This window comes from Panthera onca, chromosome A1 (genome assembly GCF_046562875.1).
Source record: "Panthera onca isolate mPanOnc1 chromosome A1, mPanOnc1 haplotype 2, whole genome shotgun sequence".
NCBI classification, from domain to species: Eukaryota; Metazoa; Chordata; class Mammalia; order Carnivora; family Felidae; genus Panthera; species Panthera onca.
In genome coordinates this window covers 199,777,144-199,798,911 of record NC_138339.1, presented here as the reverse complement: position 1 = coordinate 199,798,911, position 21,768 = coordinate 199,777,144, and positions in this window count along the sequence as shown.

Genomic DNA, 21,768 nt, shown 5'->3' with positions numbered 1-21,768 from the left:
ACTTTTCATATAACTGGCTTCTGTTGCTGTCCACTGTAGAATAGTTCATCTGCTGCAGGATAATCCATATTTTCCAAAAGCAGAAGTATGTTTTTGTGAGTTGATCAAACCATTTAAATGATAATTTAAATATTCTTTTACAAAAAAAAAGAGGCTGTATTGCTCCCTTTGAGGACAAGAGTTTTATGTGTCTATCTGCAATCTCAAGTATGTACTTCAACTATTTTCAGTTGCAAGGGACCAGGTAAAAAGTTCAACTACATCTGAGAAAATACCGTAATTATGCAAATTTCTCATGAAATGAGTGGCTCTGCTGAAAGAGGAGTCTCCATATCCTCCCAAATAATGTGCATTTCTTTCTACACACTATGTATTCTTTCTAAAGAATAAATAAACATATTTATTTGAGTAATTTGATTAAATAGAGCTTGCCATCTAAAACTGCAATTTTTAAAGAGTTCTAAAATCTATTTGAAACAATAATTTGAGGGGTGCCTGGGTGGCTCAGTCAATTAAGCGTCCAACTTCGGCTCAGGTCAAGATCTCAAAGTTGATGAGTTTGAGCCCCATGTTGGGCTCTGTGCAGGCAGCTCAGATCCTGGAGAATGCTTCTGATTCTGTGTCTCCCTCTCCCTTGGCTCCTTCCCCACTCATACTCTGTCCCTCTCTCAAAAATAAATAAACATTAAAAAAAATTAAAACAATAATTTGTGTTTGTCCACCTCATAACATATATAAAAGTAAACTTGAGCTATGCTTCCTTTCTGAAAGTAACAGAAACCAAATGAAAATACAAGGGGCATGATATAATGGTTTAAGACTTAGTGTATAGAGGTCTTTCTAAGTAAGACAGGAGATCCAGAAGCCATCTTACACAAAAGTGATAGCTTTTCAGATTAAACTATTCAGATTACCCATATGCATATTACTTTCAATTCTTGGTGTCATAATTGCTTATTCTCCGGCTTCCAGGGATATTTTTCTCCTCTTTACTGCTGACATTTGCACCCAAAGTCACATAATTAAATTGTTATCACCAAAAGAGTAAATTCCAAAATCTCAAATCCTCTAGGAATCACTGGAAACATCACTGAAATTATTCCTCAAATCAATTATATCTTCAAACTTATTGATTCAATATTGTTTTCACTATTATATACTACTCTGGCTTTCTCGAAGTTTCAAGAATGCAGTATCTGCTCTACCCTTTTCGTTTCTTTCTTTCTTTTTTTTTTTTAATGACCCAAGGCGGCCCTCTACCTTTCCAGAGAGCTACAGGTAACCCATATCTGCTGACTGGCACAAAAGAAGAAAGGTTTTGAGCCTGTGAACCTTCCAGGTAACCTTTTCTGAGAACTGCCAGGAGGCTGACATTGCTCACCTCCTCACAGAACTTAAGAAAACCAGAAACTTGGCCAGCAGAGGGCGCACAGGAAACCCACATGACTGGGTGCCCAGGCAGCCTGCTCTGCATTAGAACTTTTCTCACAGGCTTCCATATGAACCTCACAATAACTCCAGAGGAAATTGTTAACATCACCACTTTTTAGGTGCAGAAACTGAGGAAGAGAGGGAAGCTACTTGCCCCAAGTGACACAGACAGCAAGCGACAGATGTTGAAATTTAAAGGTACTGTAACATCTGTCTGCCCAAGTCAAGTTTAAGGCTCCCTGACAGCACCATCTCCACATGACAGGGTCAGGAGCCCTCAGTCGCTCAGCTCTACCACAGATCAGTGTGTGAACACCAGGCCTTAGTGTCCTCATGGGTAAGACGACCAAATGAGATGAGGTGAACATGGGTGCCTGGCAAGCTCCCACCTCCCTGTGAAGGGAGGTTGCCTCATCGCTTCATCGTTGTGTTGTCTCTGGTCATGTAGGAAGGGGGTTCCTGGCTCCTGTATTGCATTGTGCCTCTTATGAACGGAACCAACCACACAAGTCTATCCCTTTTAGATACTTCTTTGTAAATAGCCTCAATACCTTTGGGCCACATTGCTCTATAAAAATCAACGGACAGAGAACGAGCATCATTAACAAAGAAAACTGCATACTCTGTATGTGGAATTTATGTTAAATTAGTAAGCCCACACCTCAAGTGAGCCCTCAATCTTCCCAGTCTTCAAGTCTTATAATCTTCCAATAAGTGTGGGCTTCTATGCTCACAAATTATGTCTGCATGTCAGTTAAGATTCTCCAGAGAAGGAGAACAACAGCATATATACTTCAAAATGTGTATGTATATATATATATATATATATAGAGAGAGAGAGAGAGAGAGAGAGAGAGAGAGAGAGAGAGACAGAGAGACAGAGAGACAAAGGGAGGGAGAGGGGAGAGGGAGACATATTTAGGGATTGGCTGATATATTGTAGGATTTGGCAAATTTGAGATTTTTAGGCAGGCCAGCAGGTTGGAAATTCAGGTAACAGTTGATGTTACAGTCTTGAATCCAACATCCACAGGGCAGGCCATTAAGCTGAAAACTCAAGCAGAGTTTTTATGTTTCAGAACTTGAAGCACAATTCCTTCTTTAGGCAACTTCACTTTTTGCTCTTAAGATCTTCAGCTGACTTAATGGAGCCCACCCACTTTATGGAGGATAATCTGACTAAAGTTAATCTAAAGTTAACTAATTATAAATATTAATGACATGTGTTTACTTTCACAGTCACGTGTAACCCAGTTTTGACAAAATTGGGCACCACGGCCCAGCCACATTGACATAAAAAATGAAGCATCACAATGTGTCTCTTATTCATTATTATTATTAATTGCTTTCTTATTCACTCACACATTCACACATGTACTGATAACTTTAATTATTGTATGTCTTTTCCTATCATATATATGATATATATGATACAGGTATAAAATTTGGTGGAATATATTAGATTGTAAATGGTGTATTTTAATGAGAGAGAGAGGGGAGAAAGTGAGAGACAGGAATATGCATGAAACCAAAGATCTCCTGGTAACTGTGACATATTCCTATGTTGGGAGAAATATATACTTAATACTTATGTCATAGATACATGCCATATAATCTATTAATATAATAATGCAGAATATAATATATAACAACACAGTATACAATATATATATGTATATTACTTTCTTTCCCCAAATGAGAATTAATAAGATTTAAATTTTTGATCAAAATTAAAGAAATATTTTTAAGATCTACATAAATAATGATCCAAAATTTACAGAATGCAACAGCTAAAAGTAGTATGAATAAGCAAGGGTTATCAATGGTTATGTAAACAAAGTATTTAAATGCATTCTGGAACAATAATCATTAAAAAATGATGTTGATGTAATGGAATAAAATGTTTTGAAGAGACAAAAATTACTAAGATCAGTGCTGTAATTATAATTGTGTTTGGAAAGCACAGAATGGAGGTATCTCTACTGGGCTGCTAATATTTCTCTTTTTAACTTTCCCTTTTAATTAGCTTCAACTCATAAAAATAAAATAATTTCATCATTAAGTAGGTTTAATATAGAAGATTTTTTTGTTAAGAAGTACAGACTGAGGAATCCTTGTTATGCCCATCTATAGATTCATAAATCTTGGAAACTTTAAATGAACCATTCCAACCCAAATAACTTTCAATTGTTTGGCAGATGTTTATATTTAGAATCTCATTAATAATGTTAGATTAACAATTAACTAAAACTACACTAGTTAAACACACTTTAAATATCACTGCTGATATGAACCACTGTTACTTTTGGGTCTGTATTTGGTTGAAAGTCTTATATAGCTCATCTTTTATGGGCCTGGAGATGCCTATGAAACACGAATTCATGAGTTAAAGGAGGGAATTTAAAGTAGAACAAGACTGCAAATAATGAACAGAAACTTGTGTTTCAGATGTAAAGAAGAAATATATACATTTCACCTGGTTTTATATTCTTATATCACTGTTTGATCACACTGAAGAGAATATCTAATTCTACATTTTGCTATAATAGCACTATGCATTATTTTTATGTTTATACTGCTAGGAGATTTTTGTTGTACAGTTACAAGGTGAGGATAATGTAAAAAACCTTTTAAAAGTATGCTCAGTGCCATCTTCCTAAATAGGAAAACCTTTCCATGTCTGAAGAATAGACAAGCTGGTAGAATGAGGTTTTCACTCCCATTTTAAAGGGGATGATTATAGAAGCATAATATTGAGCTAGATGGCGGAAATCAGACAGATTAATCTCATTACTAAAAAGTCAACAGGAAGGAATAAATTACATAAACAAAACATCTGGATTATTGAAGAGAAACTAATTAACATAGTAAGAAAAAAATGTGCCTGCCCTCTGAATTATGAAGGCACATTATAAAGGGTATAATCAGAACACTGAAAATGATTGCCGACACATTCTTGTAGCATACACATGTTCTCCCTAAGGAGACATATAATTACAACAAATTGTATTCTAAATATGTATCTGTAATTTTGTAGGCATGAGTTTTCTTGTGAATTCAAACGTTTTTAAGTCACCAAAATGTGTCTTTTAAAAGCTTAAATTATTTGGAGAACCATGGCTTAATATTTCAATTATTGACCAAATCACTAAGTAGTTACTAAAATAAACTATTTAACATTGTTCTTGAGAAGAGATGTAAAGCACTATTTTATACTATAATAATATATGCTTGAATTTAGAAGTATAAAAACCAGCCACGTAATTAAAGAACCTATTCATACTATGACGTGAAGATGACCAAATACTCTATCTCATTTTTCTCATAGGTTATTAAAGCCAAGAAATAAATACCACCAGGAATACAATAAAATTTGGTTTCTTGAGTCTCCTGTAGCAAGGAAAATATATCCCAGAGGAAATGAGGATGTCTTAAGAAAGTTGGAATAGGGAGACCTCTTCTAGGATTTAGGATTGTGGTAGAGAATTTCAAGGAGGGATTAAATAAAAGAAAGATACTGTCAAGAAGTGAGGGCAATACAGTTGGATTTCTTAGTAAGTTTCACATATAAAACAAGAGGCTAAAAGTGGGACTATTATATTTGGTTAGCTGGAAAAGAGAATTATTTAGTTATTTTTGTAATTGCCAAGTGGCCCTCTGTCTGTCATACTGTGAATATGATTGTAATGTTGACTTTTTTGAGTTTCACAGTTTAGTTTCCAGCAATGCTATTGTTTGCTAAGAAAAAAATCCAAATTACCAAAATTCTTTGTATCTCTTGGCTAATTTTTTTCCCAAGATAAATTAAATAACAAAATCGTGCTATACTGTATATTTAAGCACACAAACACTTCTATATTATATTGTAGAAGCTATTTTTCCTTTCAATTTGTATATAACATCTGCTTGAAAACTATTTTTGTGAAAGTTATTTTATGAAAGAGTGATGCAGGCATCAATTTTCCCACATGGCTGTCTAATTTCTGTTGGGCCATTTATTGAAGGCCCTTCTCTGTATTGCCACTTTTTCTTGCAGATAAAGTACCCATGTAAGCTTGGGTAAGTCTTATGGTGGGCATGGAGTCTACTTAAAAATATTAAAATATATTGGTTGCATAAATTATTGTGAACTGACATCTGTACACTATTAGTTCATGAAATTAATAAACATGATACAGGGGCGCCTGGGTGGCTCAGTCAGTTGAGCGTCAGACTTCAGCTTAGGTCATGATCTCGCAGTTTGTGGGTTTGGGCTGGTGTCAGGCTCTGTGCTGACAGTTCAGAACCTGGAGCCTGCTTCGGATTCTGCGTCTCCCTGTCTCTCTGACCCTCCCTCCCTCACGCTCTCAATCTCTCTCTCTCTCTCTCTCTCTCTCTCTCTCTCTCTCTCTCAAAAATAAATAAACATTAAAAAATTTTAAATAAATAAAAGTAAATAAATAAACACGGTATACATCAATAATGGTTAAAAGTTTTCTGTATTGGTATAATTCAATAATGGTTAATACTCTGTTTTAGACATTTTTTGTCAGATTTATTTCTCGATGTTTGATATTTTGATGTCACTGTTCCATGATGTAATAAAGCAGGACATCTAATTGAGCAACATCGAGATAAAGAAGTAATGTAGTACCAGGACATGGAGCCACCAATTATCATTTTGGTTTTTTTCTTTGTTTAAGTTTTTATTAAATTCCAGTATTATTAGTTTCAGGAGTAGAATTTAGTGATCATCACTTACATGTTACTTTCATTCATTGTCTTATATTTTGTTCTCAGATTAAGTAATGTCCTCACTTTTATTCATACTTATTTGATGTTCTCTATACTTTTACCAAATAAGCATGCATTGCTGAACAGTACAGTTTAATTCTGTATTTTGCAATTTCTACAAATTGAATTATACAATGTGAAGTATTGTGCTCAATATTGTGTTGAGTCCCTTCTATGCATTTGTAGTTTTATGAAGTTTTTTCTTTTTTCTTTCCTTTTTTAAAATTTTCATTGCTTTTAGTTTGAAGTATACATAATTTATCCATTCAGACCAAATTTCCATAATTTATCCATTCAGTTTGGGGATAATATAAATAATGCTGTTATTATACTTTTTGTGTATTTCTCTGGGAAGCCATGTGCATGCATATCTCTGGGAAGCCATGTGCATGCATATATACGCAGGAGTGTAATCTCTCTGACATAGCATGTGTTTATTTCAAGTAGATAATGCCAGTTGGTTGTCCTCACAGGTTATGTACTTTTATATTCCTGTTTTAATTATGAGATTTCCACTTTCTTCACAACTTCACCAACTCTAGGTCCTGCAATTGTTGTGGGGGAGGGCATTGATTTGGGTCTGCCCATTTACTACTAAAACTGAGAATACTGTTATATGTTTACTGATCATTTGACTATCTTCTTTTGTAGAGTGTCTTCAAGTTAATTGTCCAGGTTTTTATTTAATTGCAATTCATTATCTTTTTCATTTTTAACATTTTAAACATAAATCTTCGGTATACCAGCCTTTATGACTTGTTTGTGTTGCAAATATCTTTCCCACTGTTGTTTTTCTTTCTACTCTCTTAATGGTGAGTTATGGTCACATGAAGTTCTGTTTAATTTAGTCAATCTATCAAGTTTTTCATTTATAATTAGTATTTTATTTAAGAAACTCACTGCTTCGAGATAAAAATATTCCACTATATAAACACTAAAAGCTCTGTTTTTTTGCCTTTTACATTTTGGTTTGGAATCTAACAGAATTAAATTTTTGTATATGATATAGGGTAAAGACCAAATTTCCTCATTTTCCATGTGACTATCCAATTGGCCCACACTGTTTCTGAAGACATGTCATTAACTACTCTTCTCTATGCATATTCGTGTTTATTTTTTTCATAAATCAGATATGCAGTCATCTATTTTTGGACTGTACTTTATTCTAATGGTCTTTCTGCCTATTCTTGCACCAAAACTATACTGTCTTAGTTGCCAACATTTTATGGATTTTGATATTTAGTTAGATTGATCATTCCATCTTGTCCTGTACAATTGTCTTGGCTATTATTAATAGTCTGCATTTAGACTTAATTTGAATCTTAGAATCTCTTATCCATTTTAACACACACAGACACATAAAAAGATTTCCATGAATATCATTGCACGTCCCTGGTTTTGTAAATCTGTCTAGAACAAGTTAAAAATTTTATGAGTTGAGTGCTATGAACTGTAGGCATGATATATCCTTCCATTATTTATATATCCTTAGAATCCTTTTAATATAATACTTTGCAAATATCTATGGAAAAAATCATACACATTTTAAGTTATATTTATTCTAATTTTTTAATGTTTATTTATTTATTTTGAGAGTGTGTGTGTGTGTGTGTGAGCAGGGGAAGGGCAAAGAGAGAGGGAAAGAGAGAATCCCAAGCAGGCCCCGTGCTGTCAGCACACAGCCTGACATGGGGTTCAATCTCACGAACTGAGAGATCATAACCTGTCCCAAAATCAAGAGTCAGACGTTCAACCAGCTGTGCCACCCAGGTGCCCCTAAGTTATATTTTTCTTAAATATTTGACATGTTTTAATGCTACTTAAAGTGGCATGTTTTTAATTTTAGCTTTCTAAATCTTGTTTTGCTATTTAGGTCCTAAAATTTAGGACCTTCTTAAAACAAGGTTCTTGCTCTTTTCCACATGTCTTATCATATGCCTGCAGTCAGTCATCCTGGACATTATCTTGTGGATATGGCAATGGAAAACAGTAAAATGAAGAATGTGCCAATTAGCAAGTGCTTTTCAGGCCTCTGATTATGTTACTATTGACAGGTTTCCATTGGGCAAAACAAATCACACAGAAGAGCTCTCCCACTTTCTTAGCCAAGCAGTTTTTAAGTATGCATCAGTGAAATTAATCTATCTGAATTCACCTTCTGGCCACAATTTCTTATATCTTCCCCATATGTAGTGTGTGTTAACACCTATCCAGGGACCATAAATATCTCATCAAATCCTAGCTCTGAACTTGGAGTCTAAGAACTTGTGATGTACATTTGGTCCAGATGTAGCACCAGGTGTGCTGCTCCTCTTGATTTGGACACTTACGAAAGTAAGAGACCACTTATCTGTGCCTCACACACCCAAAATGCAATGGCCACTAAGGAGAGGATAATTTATAAGCGCTCCAAGTGAATAGGAGAAAAATGGGAGATAGCTGTTGTCACTGGCCCAGAGCTATTCTGCAATCCAGCTGGCACATTTGGCAGGTACCCAAACTATGGGGGCAAGGAATGTTCAGCCTCTTGGAAGTCGCTTCTCCAGTCCATTTTTCTCTGTAACCTTTGATTCTATCCTCTGGGAAGTCCTTCTTTTTTTACCCTTCTTCGCCACTTCTGAATGAGGCATTGGGCTATATGCTCGTTATGCAGCATCCTTAGTGTGTTTCCAGCCTGGAGAAATTTGGAGGCCTAAGGTATATTTCCATCTTGAAACTTTAGTCCCTTTTAGTCCAAGGTGGATGAACATTTGCTAATGCAGTCCCCATGAAATGTGTTTCTTATGAATGTGAATTCATTCCATTCCAAGTGTCAAAAGCCACATTCACAAACTCTTAAAGTTGTGCCTCTCCCTACATGTCTAACCATTGCCACTCCTGTGCTGCTGGAGACAACAGCCCTAAATCTCTAGAAATGCTTTGCCTCACAGGTCATAGTCCTTTACCTTTTCCAATGGTATTGACAAAGGAACTGACAGCCCTGCCTTCCATGTGGGCTTTGCCCCCAGATTGAGAAATCTTTTTTGTTGAAAGAGGCTAGACATAAGATTTTATTTTCCAACCTAGACTGTTTTGAGCTCTTTTTATTTCATCTAAAATTTGCTTGCAATCTCTCTAGTTCCCTTTTTAGCTTTCCTCTTTCTTCTAGTATCTTATATTCACCTAGTAAAATCCACACGCTATGCCAACATTCTTCTCAGAAATCTCACTGCTCAAATTTTGAAGTTTATTAGGGACCCTTTTCTGTCCTTCAAGATACCACACAGAGCAATCTTCTCATCTGTTTCACAACTGTATCATATGGATTACAAGTTTTCCAGCCCTAGGTAACAGTTTTCTTACCACTTTCAGCTCTGGCAACTAGTCTCTTTAGTATTTTGCCAGCTTCTGCTAGTGACCTGGTCTCAAAACCCAAACCACAGAGTTTTTTATTGTTATTTTTTCCAGTAGCACCACACTCCCTATAATAAATTTCTGTCTGATATAGCCTATAGCAACATAACAAGCCCCTCAAAACTCCTTCTCTCTCTAATGTGTGTTTGTTTCTCTGTCAGCAGTTCTCAAAATGTGCTCAAAGGTCTTTTGGAATCCCGAAGTCTCTCAAGGGTCTATAATGTCAAAATTAGTTTTACCATAATTCTAAAATATCATTTTCCCTTTTCACCCAAAAATGTTCAGCAGAGTTTTTCAGAGGTCAGATGAAATGTGATGACATGCTTCTTCTAAATGTTAATGGAATGGTTAACTGTGTATTCTTGTTTTTCCCATAATTTTCTAAGTGAGTAAGTTCAAGGTATAAATATGGCATTTTCAGAGACTAATTCAGTTTGTCCTCAGTATTTTCTGTGTTCGGTATTTTTGTGCTCTGCTGAAATGTGTTTGCTTATATTTGACATAAACTCTGTAACCTTATTATGGTCCACAAATTTGGAATTTTTAAATCCCCATGTGGCTCCATGAAGCAAAACATGAAGAAAGTAAGCTTCCCCTCCCCCACCCTTGTGCTCTTGATTGGTTATAGTATTTTAAAACTTCAAAAAATATTTAAAATTTATCCAAAACTGATGTCACCTTAGATTTTAATAATCTAACATTCTAATTTTCTTGTTAATCTCAGACTCTTTTGTAGCTTTAGTCCACTCACTATTTCTGTACTATCGTTTAAGACAACAGGTCCATGGAGAAATGCATCATGTTTCTGAATTCAGCTTCTTCTCAGGGAAAACAATCAAAACCATCTGAAAACAACTTAGTTTTAATATCCCTTTACCTTAGTCCGCCTTTTACATATGAGATTGAGAAATACTTCATATTGATAATGGATATATTGTCAGAAGTTTTTTTTTTTTTTTTTGTCTCATATTTTTTGGGGAAAAGATAAAAGCACCTGAAAGCAATTTTTAGTTAATTGGTAAGGCTTTTATAGTTAAAACTTTAAACTTTATTTTCCATTTTCTTTAAGTAGGACCTACTTTTGTATCTTTGTGGAATATGTACAAAAGATAAAATGACAGAAAATGGAAATATAAAAGCCGAAATATATTACTCTCCACATGTAAAATGTGTTTGGTTGATTCCATCTATTAAATTTTATCCTAGTATATTTGAAAATGGATGAGACATTATTTGCTTTTTAAATATGCCCATCAAAGAATCTGAGAAGAATGAATCTTTTACTAATGGACACCAAATTAAATATGCTTCTTATTTCACTATATGCCACTATAATAATGCTGCTAGGTTTTACTTTATGATTTCACCATAAAAATCTCAAAATCTTTTGCAACTCTAAATGCAGTATACAAATGATATTGAAGTTATGTTACATAAATTTTGTAAGATTGATGACATGGAAATTACCTGAAAATGATTCATATCTTTTAAAAAATTAGTATGTATTTGGGTATCAGAATTTGCTCACAAAGAATTAGGTCAGAGCCAAATTTGTTCATGTCGTTTTTCTCTTCAGCAAATTCTTTAATCCATCCTCTTCTTTCTCTCTCCACTTGTATCTCCTGAGTCCAAATAACCATGATTTCCCACCTCACCCAGTGTAGTGCCCTGATAACCAAATTTCCTGAATCTACTTACTCACTCCAAGTCCTACACTACATGTAAGAGTGATATTTTAAAACTGCATTTTGTTTATTTCATTGCCTCCATTTCTCAAAAATTTACTTTAAATGATATATATCAATCAAAATTAGGTTTGGCCAAGCATACCCATTACAATAAATTATAGCAGTGTCTAAAAAGAAATAAAATATCATGTTTTTTCATAAAATAAATTTTGAAGTAAAACTTTTAGGGCTGATTTGTTAATTCCACGATGTCATCAAGAAACCAGGCTCTTGTTGTTTCACTCTACCATCTTCATTTACTGAGTGTCTTTCACAAAAACCACCTCATAATACGAAATGGCTGATATAGCACCAGCAATTGCATCCATATTGCAGGAAGCTGGTAGAAGAAAATTTGTCCCTCACAGCTGAGTCAGATTCTTTCAAACAGGCTTTTTACATTTCATATAAATACTTTGTTTTACTGTGATTGGGTAGCATTTAGTCACATGATTACCTCATGCTACAAGAAAGGCTGGGTGAAATCTTTACTCTGTTTTACTACAATGTGAAAAGGGATAATTGACGGGCAATTAATGATGGCTAGTACAGTTTCCATTTTTCCTAGAATAAAATTAGAATCTCTACTATGGCTTGTGAAGCCCTGGATGTTCCAAATCTTGCCTCATTTCACACATCATCCCTCCAGTAGCGCTCTGTGTTGAAATTATATTGACCTTCCCCCAGGTTTCAAATATGGCACATACACTCTTAATACCTTATTTTCTATTGCTTTAAAATACTTACCCTCACTTAAAAAAAAATTCTGCTTAACCTAAAGATCTCCACTAAGCACATTGCTCAAGAGATTATTCCTTGATCCTTCCCCTTACACAATTAACTCTCCCTGTTGATTATTCCCATTATCATGCATAAATTTTCTTTATAACACTTATTTTAATTACTCATACATGATTGTTTGATTATTTGGTCAAAGAGATATTGATTGTCATGAGAACAAAAATTATATTTTTTGCTCATAATTATTTTTCTGGGTTAATTAGATTGCCTTGTAGTTATGCAATTTGATAATTAATTGATTGGATGAAAGGCTGAAAAACAAATGAACAGAGCTTGATACAGTACTAACACAGTGAATTACTATTTTTTGGAAGATTATATATTTTTAAAAGTTAAATAGACCTGTTTTTTTCCAAATGATGGAGAATATCTATTGCTATTTTACTCTCCTCAAATCCTAGTGAATTTACAAAAAAAATTTAAACTTTTATACACTATGAGGGAAATTAGACAAACACTTTAAACCATGAATCAAAATGAGGGAACATCTTGAAAAAAGTAGAAGCAGTATTCTTCCTGGAATACTGAATATCATAGATTTTGGGAAGATAAGTAGCCAGGCACTTCAAAAGATAAGGAATAACCATAAAGAAGACAACCTGAATTTTCGTATTTAGTAAATTTTAAAATGCATATCGATGAAAACTTAATTTTAAAATCTGAATTTAAAAAATGAAACATGTGAAGGATTCAGACAAATACCTTATGGATTAAAAAAATACAGATAATATATCTTTCAAAACTACCTTAAAATAAAGGGTGCCTGGGTGGCTCAAGCAGTTGAGCATCTGACTCTTGATTTCAACTCGGGTCATGATCTCTCAGTTTGTAGGACTGAGCTGACCGCACAGATCCTGCTTGGGATTCTCTCTCTCCCTCTCTCTGCCCCTCCCCTGCTTGCTCTCTCTCTCTCTCTCTCTCTCTCTCAAAAATAAATTAATAAACTTAAAAAACCCTTAATATGAGGTAAATGTGTTGATGAAGTCTCAAAATCTATAACAGTAATGACACCAAAAGAAATACAAATAAGTAGAAATCAATAAAATAACACAAGAGAAAAATTAAAATGTTGCAGAGATTAAAAACATTAAAGCCCTGAATTATAAATATTTATATCTTAAATAAAATTCAGGATGTTTAGAAATTTTACAAATATCATAAAATTAAACAGAAAAAAGCAATTTAAATATTTGTAAGAATATGCGTGCTAGATGATTCAGACTTGGAAAACCTAACTACACACACACACACACACACACACACACACACTCACACACACACAGAGTGAAAAGGCTAAAAGAAAAGGCTAAAAGAAACTGGAAAAAAGATAAGAATAACTAGAACATAAAATTAAGATATTCTCAAATGTGTCTCAAAAGAAGAAAGGCTTCAATCTTGTGACAAAAAGGGCACAGCAATCATTGATAAATTTTAGACTGAAAGATTTCAAACAAATCCTATTGTTCTACAAAACCTTAAGTGTACAAGGTGACTTGATCACATTCCTATTGTTCTATTCTACTAACTACAAATCATCTAATTTTTTTTTAATGTTTATTTATTTTTGAGACAGAGAGAGACAGAGCATGAACGGGGGAGGGTCAGAGAGAGGGAGACACAGAATCTGAAGCAGGCTCCAGGCTCTGAGCTGTCAGCACAGGGCCCGACGCGGGGCTCAAACTCACGGACCGCGAGATCATGACCTGAGCCGAAGTCGGCCGCTTAACTGACTGAGCCACCCAGGCGCCCCAACTACAAATCATCTAATGAAAAGCCCTCAGAGGATGAAGAGCTGTTGGTGCAGGAAGGCAGGGCATATATGTTCAAACTAGGCTACTTCTACTTCTGACTTCTATTTCTGTTGGTATACCACAGATTGTTACATGTTTGTCAAAACAACAAATCCTCAGATTTTGGGACAGATAGAAATTGAGCATCTAAGACTCATAGACTGGTTATCTCTAGGCATCCTGGTAGAGTAGACAGTTAATCCTGAGCTGGAGACCAGGACAGTGATAAATAGGCCATGACGTCCTGACCTTGTGGCTTCCAAGACCATGAAGCTAACAGACCAAGAGCCACAGGTGCAGAGCATGGGTTCTCTTCTTCCATCTCTGCCCCAGGGCATTTGCATTGTGGTTTTAGCTTTCCACCCCAATGAAGAAAGGCAGCCTGGACAGTTCTGGACAAACCTTGTAAGGTCAAAGATTCCTTCTCCCAACCTGTGGGAGGAGTCCCCCAAATGATTGGAATCAACGTCCATTAGAGACCACCCCACTGTACGATACAGCTCCTCCTGGGCCAATAAATATCTAATTCCGAAACAACCTAGGGGCTGGTTCTACTTCCCAGAACCTGCAGGCTCTCCCTTAGAGAGTGTACTGTTGCTTTAATAAGCTTGTCTTCTGCTTTCACTTTGCACCTAATTCTCTAATTGTTTATTGTGTCAGTGGCAAGAGCCGAGACACAACCCTTTCCACGCTGACAATCCTTTTTACTCCATTGTGCCATAATTATTTTGCACTAAAGAGTTCGGAAGCACAGAATTAGACAGAATATATTGCTAATCTTGGACAGATGAGATGGGCTTATAGAAAACAACACTACAGTAAAGACTAGCCCACAGAGAATGTTGAATAAGAAAACTTGTTTGAATGTTGAAGAGAAAATATGGTCACCTGTTACATGGACCTCCTAGAAACCTGGAGTCACCATCTCTTATGATGAACTTCTGGGGTACCTGCTGGTCTATACCTAGCCTTCTAGTTGCTAAGGGAGTAATATATAGGATTACAAAGACAGAAAGGCTTTTACTTTGTGCTTAAAAAGAGAACTGATGCTTCGAAGATTGCTGTACAAAAAATCCATAAGCAAAAAGGAAGAAAGGACAAATGAGGGAGGAAAGGAAGGAACAAAGAAAGAAAAAAGGGGGGGAGGGAACGAGAGGGGGAAGGAAGGAATGAAAGAAGGGAAAGAGAAACATAAGGAAGGAAAAAAGGGAGGGAGGAAAGGAAGAAGGGAAAAGGCTGAGCATGAGATTATATTAATTAGATTGTGGAAACAGCAAGGAAACATTTGAGGTAGGATGCATTGTATCTGTTCTTATATTAGTGATGTATATTTTTGATTATGACTATCAGTGTAAGCAGTAATCAGAAAAGGAGGACATAACTACGCAAGAATTTATAAATGGAGGGGGTAAATAGGAGTTAATAATAACTTAATCAAAATGACAAAATAGGGAACTCGAATAAAATATGAGCATCTAGCAAAAAAATAAAGAGAAACCATGAAGTAAAATTTATAGTAAACCAATTATATTACAAACAAAGATGTAATTTTTAACTACAATTAGAAGAAATGTCAGAGGAATAGGTTTTCTCATTAAAAGATGAAGACAGATTATACTAACATGCAAAACTTGGTTACATAATTTTATTTAAAACCTCAGAAAGATGAATAGGTAAAAAAATAGTTATTAGAAAAAATATAATTAAAAAGAAAGGGAAACACAAAACAATTAAGTGAATAATTTATGTTTTCAAGATAAAATTTGCTTACAAAAATAAGTATAATGAAGACATGTTATATAAAGATAAGTGTATTATATGAAAAAATATAACAAATGTAAAACTATATGCATCAACACACATGGAAAATAATTGAATAAAATTCCTTAGAAATGAAACAACTTTTAGAATTACAAAATTATAAGAGGATATTTAAGCAAATTCAGCATCACAAAGATATGATAGACTGAAAAAAATGAAGTAAAAGATTTAATGCTTTGACTTATGGAGATTTAGAAGTATTCAGAGAATATACTATTTTGCGAACAGTGTGCACTTTTCACATGTACATAGAATACTTAAAAACTGAGCTCCTATACTGACGTAAAGGAAATGATGCATGTAAAAAAGGAGCCCATTTTACAGCACCTACTAATCCAACCCAAGTATATGACACTACTCTAGAGCAGATACTATTCTAGCCATTGAACGTATTAAACGCTAATACTTGCAACAATTCTATGAGATAGGTACTATTATGCCTTCTCATAAATTAGAGAGCTGAGAGAGGGTCACTAAACCACCCAAGTACACTCAGTCTGCAAATGGTAAATGTAGAGCTCAAACCTAGGTAGTTATACTCCAAAGACTTCACTCTTAACCACTATTTTTAACTGAATAGTAAGAGGTTAGGCTACGTCTGCAGAGTATTTTTTTTTCCTGTGATTACCATAACAAATGCCTTCTTGTGTGAGAGCATGTTACTCCTCAGCAAAACTCTCGTCCTCCCTTTCTTCCTGGGTGCACAGCTTAAATGCATCTTTTCAGCTTCTTTTGCATGGATTGTGTCATTGTGATTGAGTTCTGGCTAATGGAATGTGAGTGAAAGTAGTTGTGCCAGTTTCAGACCAATCATAAATACCTCCCACTTTGCCCTCACCTGCTTTGAACACATGCTGAGTTAAATAATCCCAAAGATCTATAAGAGATCGCAGCCCCAGATTGAAGGAATCTGGTCCCAAAACGATTGCACAGTGCAGGACCCCAGGGCATCTTGACTTCTTCTGAGTAAGAAATAAATTTTTATTGTGTTAAGCCACTGAAATTTGGGAGTATTGTCAATTGTGATAGCAGTTAGCTTCCCACAACGAAATACTCTCCCGTAGGTATTTTATTCCAGTGAAATTCTTTCCATATGGAAGGATATTTCAGGAATGGAAAATAATATTCTCTTCAAGCATTCCACAGCTTTTGCTAATGGAAACATATTGAACTTAATCAATTTAGACATGATCAACTAGCAATGTGGCCATCTTCCTTGGAGGAGTCCAGCAGTCTGTTAGATAGTCTTTTCCATGAGTTCAAGAAGAGACTCTGTTAATATCACCCACTGCTCTTCTAAGTCCCCTTCCTAAGACCACCTGTGACTAGTGCAAGTGTTTCTGAAATTATGTCAGAATAATGTGTTAACTAGGATTTTTCTCCATCATTGTATGTCCGCAGTCAAGATTTTACATCTTTCAATTTCTCATCTAATTTTTTTCAAACCCCATTGTCCAGCATAGTCTAGCAAAAGCTCTGCAAAACATCAAATTATAATGTTAAAATATTCTAGTAATAAAATGTCAACCATAAAATACCTTATTAAAAACCTAATCAAATTCCTGGGGAAAAGGAATCTAAAAACTCAATTATCTTGCAGATGAAAATATAATAATGTCAAACATGAAGGAATTAAAATATGAAACCAATGTTTAACCATATTGAGTAAAAAAAATAAAGAAATTTGAGTCTATTATAATTTTACCTTATGCTTTAGCCTTATCCTAAAAAGTTCTTGCTAGCTAGGAGGAATCAACTCTTTTCAGAAGTTGCTTCTTGGGCTGTTTTCTCTGGGAATGGATATAGTTTTCTCAAAATCTTTGCAGTTGGTTTACTTTAGTTAAAAGTTTCTGATAAGTATTATGTTTTAAAGAGTTCAGAAAGGGGTGCCTGGGTGGCTCAGTTGGTTGAGCGTCCAACCTTTGATCTCGGCTCAGGTCATGATCATTCAGTACATGGGATCAAGCCCTGCATCAGGCTCTGTGCTGACAGCACAGAACCTGCTTGGGATACTCTCTCTTCCTCTCTCTATGCCCTTCCCCTGCTTGTTCTTGCTCTGTCTCTCTCTCTTTTTCTCTCTCTCTCTCAATAAATAAATAAACTCAAACAAATAAAAAGCTCAGAGAGTTAATAAGACACACTTGATTTTTTTCAGCTCTGGTACCACTCCTTGCCAAATGTAGAAAATAAATCAGTTTCCAATCCCTAGCACGGTAATCCAAAGTAAAAAAAAAAAAAAAAAGTGCACATCAAGCATTCCAACCTAGTGTTAATCCAATAGATTCCAATAACCGTAGCAGAGACTCAGAATCTGAAAGAATGCAGAGCAGGAAAAGAAAAAAAAAGTCAGATTTACCATGTGAACTCAAACTCAACTAGCAGGAATCTCCAAGCGAGTACTTAATTTTCATATTACAGATTTCTAAATAGTGGAATTAGGATGTTTCCCCTATGCATGCTCTTTGTTCCCTCAAAGTCTAGAGACATTGCCATCTTCTTCTAAGTTTTAGAAATGAATAGTAGTTCCAGGTAATATGTTTTCTCTGAGTGGTTTTTATTTCCATCCCGTGTACTCAAATCTTATTTTTATTTCCTCTTTACACTCCACATTTTTGCAACTTCCGTGTAAATTGGGGGCTTTAGATAATGGCATCACTTCCACACTTAGCTGTGAACATACATGTTTATTCCTGTGCTATGATGGCTTACTCTTCTCTCTGGCCATGAGTTAGTTTAGCAGTAAGATTACCTTTATGTTGTAGATGCTAAGCAATACAGAGTACATAGAATGTTACTGTTGAGACTGTGAATTCAGTTCCTTCATCCAAAGTTCCCTTCGTGGCCCAAACACAATGGAATTTGAAAACCACAGATGCGTACCTAGGCTCACAATAAAATTTTTCAATAATTTCCCTAGTGTTCGTTAGCATAGAAAATTCAGCTGTTTTGAAGTTTAAAGGCTACAGTTATGTTGTGTCAATTGATATGTAAAATGATCTAAGTCAGGTTCACCCTTGTCTACAGTATTAAGTCAATTTTTTTGATGTAGTTCAAGGTCAGCAGCCTGAGAGATGTCTGCTCAAAATCCATGCTTGTTAAAAATATTTGTCTTTGCTGTGGTCAATGCCATTGACTTTTGCATCTTAGGCTTTTTCAACCCAAAGTTCTGTGGTTTGCTTGCTGGACCTTGATCAGTCGGTATTTCTGAGTCCATCATATGGCCAACTTTTATGTTCTTTGCCTTGGCTGTCTTCCTCAGTTCCTTCCCAGAAGCAAACACTGTGTGGGGTTGGTGCCCCTAATCTCCTCTGCACATTGTTCGATCAATCAATATATATTCAATACATGTATTCAATATATGTGTGTGTGTTCTATAGATAGATAGATAGAATATTTATCTATAGATATATAGATGTATATAGATAGATGTATGTATATATAGAGAAAAAATATATATTTATATACATATAAATATATATATTACATATACATATATATACCGATGAAAATGTAAGTCTCCTAGATATTAACTTGTGTCCTCAATATCCACAAGTGGTAACAGGAGAAGGTTGGACTTAAATAGATGTCTCTTTTGTTCCAAAGGTCACGAACTTTCCACCCTCCAACTTTTGATCAGTAATCCCAGGAATAGGCATGTCAATACTTATATACTAGAAAACTTTAGACCGGGTATGTTTAAAATGAAAAATCAAGATTAGTTTTATAAACCGCCATTTAACCATCATCACCTTTTAAAATTAGGAACATATTATCAGTCTTGTTTAATTTGCCATCTAACTCAATCCTCAATCCTTTAGATTTTAAAGAAAATCAAAGATGTCATATTATTTTTACCTAGTGTCTTTTTTAGGTATCCCTAAAAGAACTAATGTTTTGACATAACTATGATAGTATTATAAAACAGAAAAGTAATTAACAATAATCTCTTAATATTTAGGCAGTAATAAAATGTCCTGGATTATTACATAACAACCTCTAACTATATTATTTGTCAACAATTCCTTTGATAATTAGATTTGGGATGTCAAAGTTCCTGTATACTCCACTATCTTCTCTTTGACTTTCCGTTCATTCTTGTGGATGAATAGTCACATAGACTAGATTTATTTTATTATTTCCATATTAATGCAGAAAAATACAAAATTGCTATAAAGAATTACCAATTTTATTTTTATTTTATCCAGTATTACATTTTATAATGATAAAAGTAATATAAAGAATTACCAATTTTATTTTTCTTTTATCCAGGATTTCATTTCATAATGATCCATTATTCATGAAAGATTAGTTTTACCATAATATAGATAAAAATGCACCCTTATGCAGTCATTGACTCCCAATAAGTTCTTATGGTTATACCTATTTTTACATTAAATTGTTGAAATAGTAGCATATCAAGAGATTCAGTATCTCTCAGACTGAAATATAAGAAAAACAAAAAAGAGTTTCTAAAACGATAGTCTGATATACACAATGGAGTACTACGTGGCAATGAGAAAGAATGAAATATGGCCCTTTGTAGCAACTGGAGAGTGTTATGCTAAGTGAAATAAGCCATACAGAGAAAGACAGATACCATATGGTTTCACTCTTACGTGGATCCTGAGAAACTTAACAGAAACCCATGGGGGAGGGGAAGGAAAAAAAAAAGAGGTTCGAGTGGAAGAGCGCCAAAGCATAAGAGACTCTTAAAAACTGAGAACAAACTGAGGGTTGATGGGGGGTGGGAGGGAGGGGAGGGTGGGTGATGGGTATTGAGGAGGGCACCTTTTGGGATGAGCACTGGGTGTTGTATGGAAACCAATTTGACAATAAACTTCATATATTGAAAAAAAATTAAAAAAAATAAAACGATAGTCTGAAAGACTTATCTTGGTACTGTTTAGTATTGCAACTAAAATGTCAATAGATGTTCACACTCACATTTGAAATTGTCCTATTAGTGTAACAAAATATATTTTAAATGGCCAAAGTGTTGCTAGAAATGTGAGAGAAAAAAAAAAAAAAAAAGAAAGAAAGAAAGAAAGAAAGAAAGAAAGAAAGAAACTTTAGTCAGCTTCCATGTAATATTTTAGGAATAAGAAAGAATGAAATAAAATAGAAATATGGATTAAAATCACAAGTGTTAAAGATAACTGAATTTATCTATGTGACTAGATGAAAATACCAACTTGAGACATACAACTAGATAAGAAAGATGAAAAAACTAATCCCAGCTGCACTGTAACCATCAAGATTGAGCAGTATTCTACCTTATAATTGAGTCTCAGTGGCACAGTTCTTACATAGTTCACTATGACTGTTCCAATAAGCCCCTGTTAAAGTTAACAGACTTGAACTACACTGAAAATTCATCACCTAGAGGTGAGTATTGGATTAGTAGAATGGAACAAAAGAAAATTTTCTGTAGAAAGGGGATACACAATTCTAAAAATTAATCAGGATTTTACACTTAATCAGGATTTTAATGTCAGTATATGGCCTAGAATGTGTTCTAAAGAAAATTAGTGTGTCAATAAAACTAAAATATAGTGCAAGAATCCAGATATTCAGAAGTCATTTTGTGCTCTATATTTATGGTACATAAATCACACAACATAATTCTGTATTAAAGGAGTGCTTAAATGTGAGTGTGTATACATATATATATTTAATTCATTATTCAATAGACCATGTATTTTGAGACATTTATATTAATGTTGACAGATTGTATTTCTATTATATTTTTTAACCTAATGTTTTCTCAGCTAAAAGAGGCTTAGCTTAAAATTGAGGAGAACTAAGCATTAGAATGAAATCTCCTGGGGCACCTGGATGGCTCAGTCGGTTGGGCATTCGACTTCAGCTCAGGTTATGATCTGTCATGTTTGTGGGATCGAGCCCCGTGTTGGGCTCTGTGCTGACAGCTCAGAGCCTCGAGCCTGCTTTGGATTCTGTGTCTCCCTCTCTCTCTGCCCCTCCCCTGCTTGCTCTCTGTCTCTCAGTCTCTCTTTCAAAAATAAACATTAAAA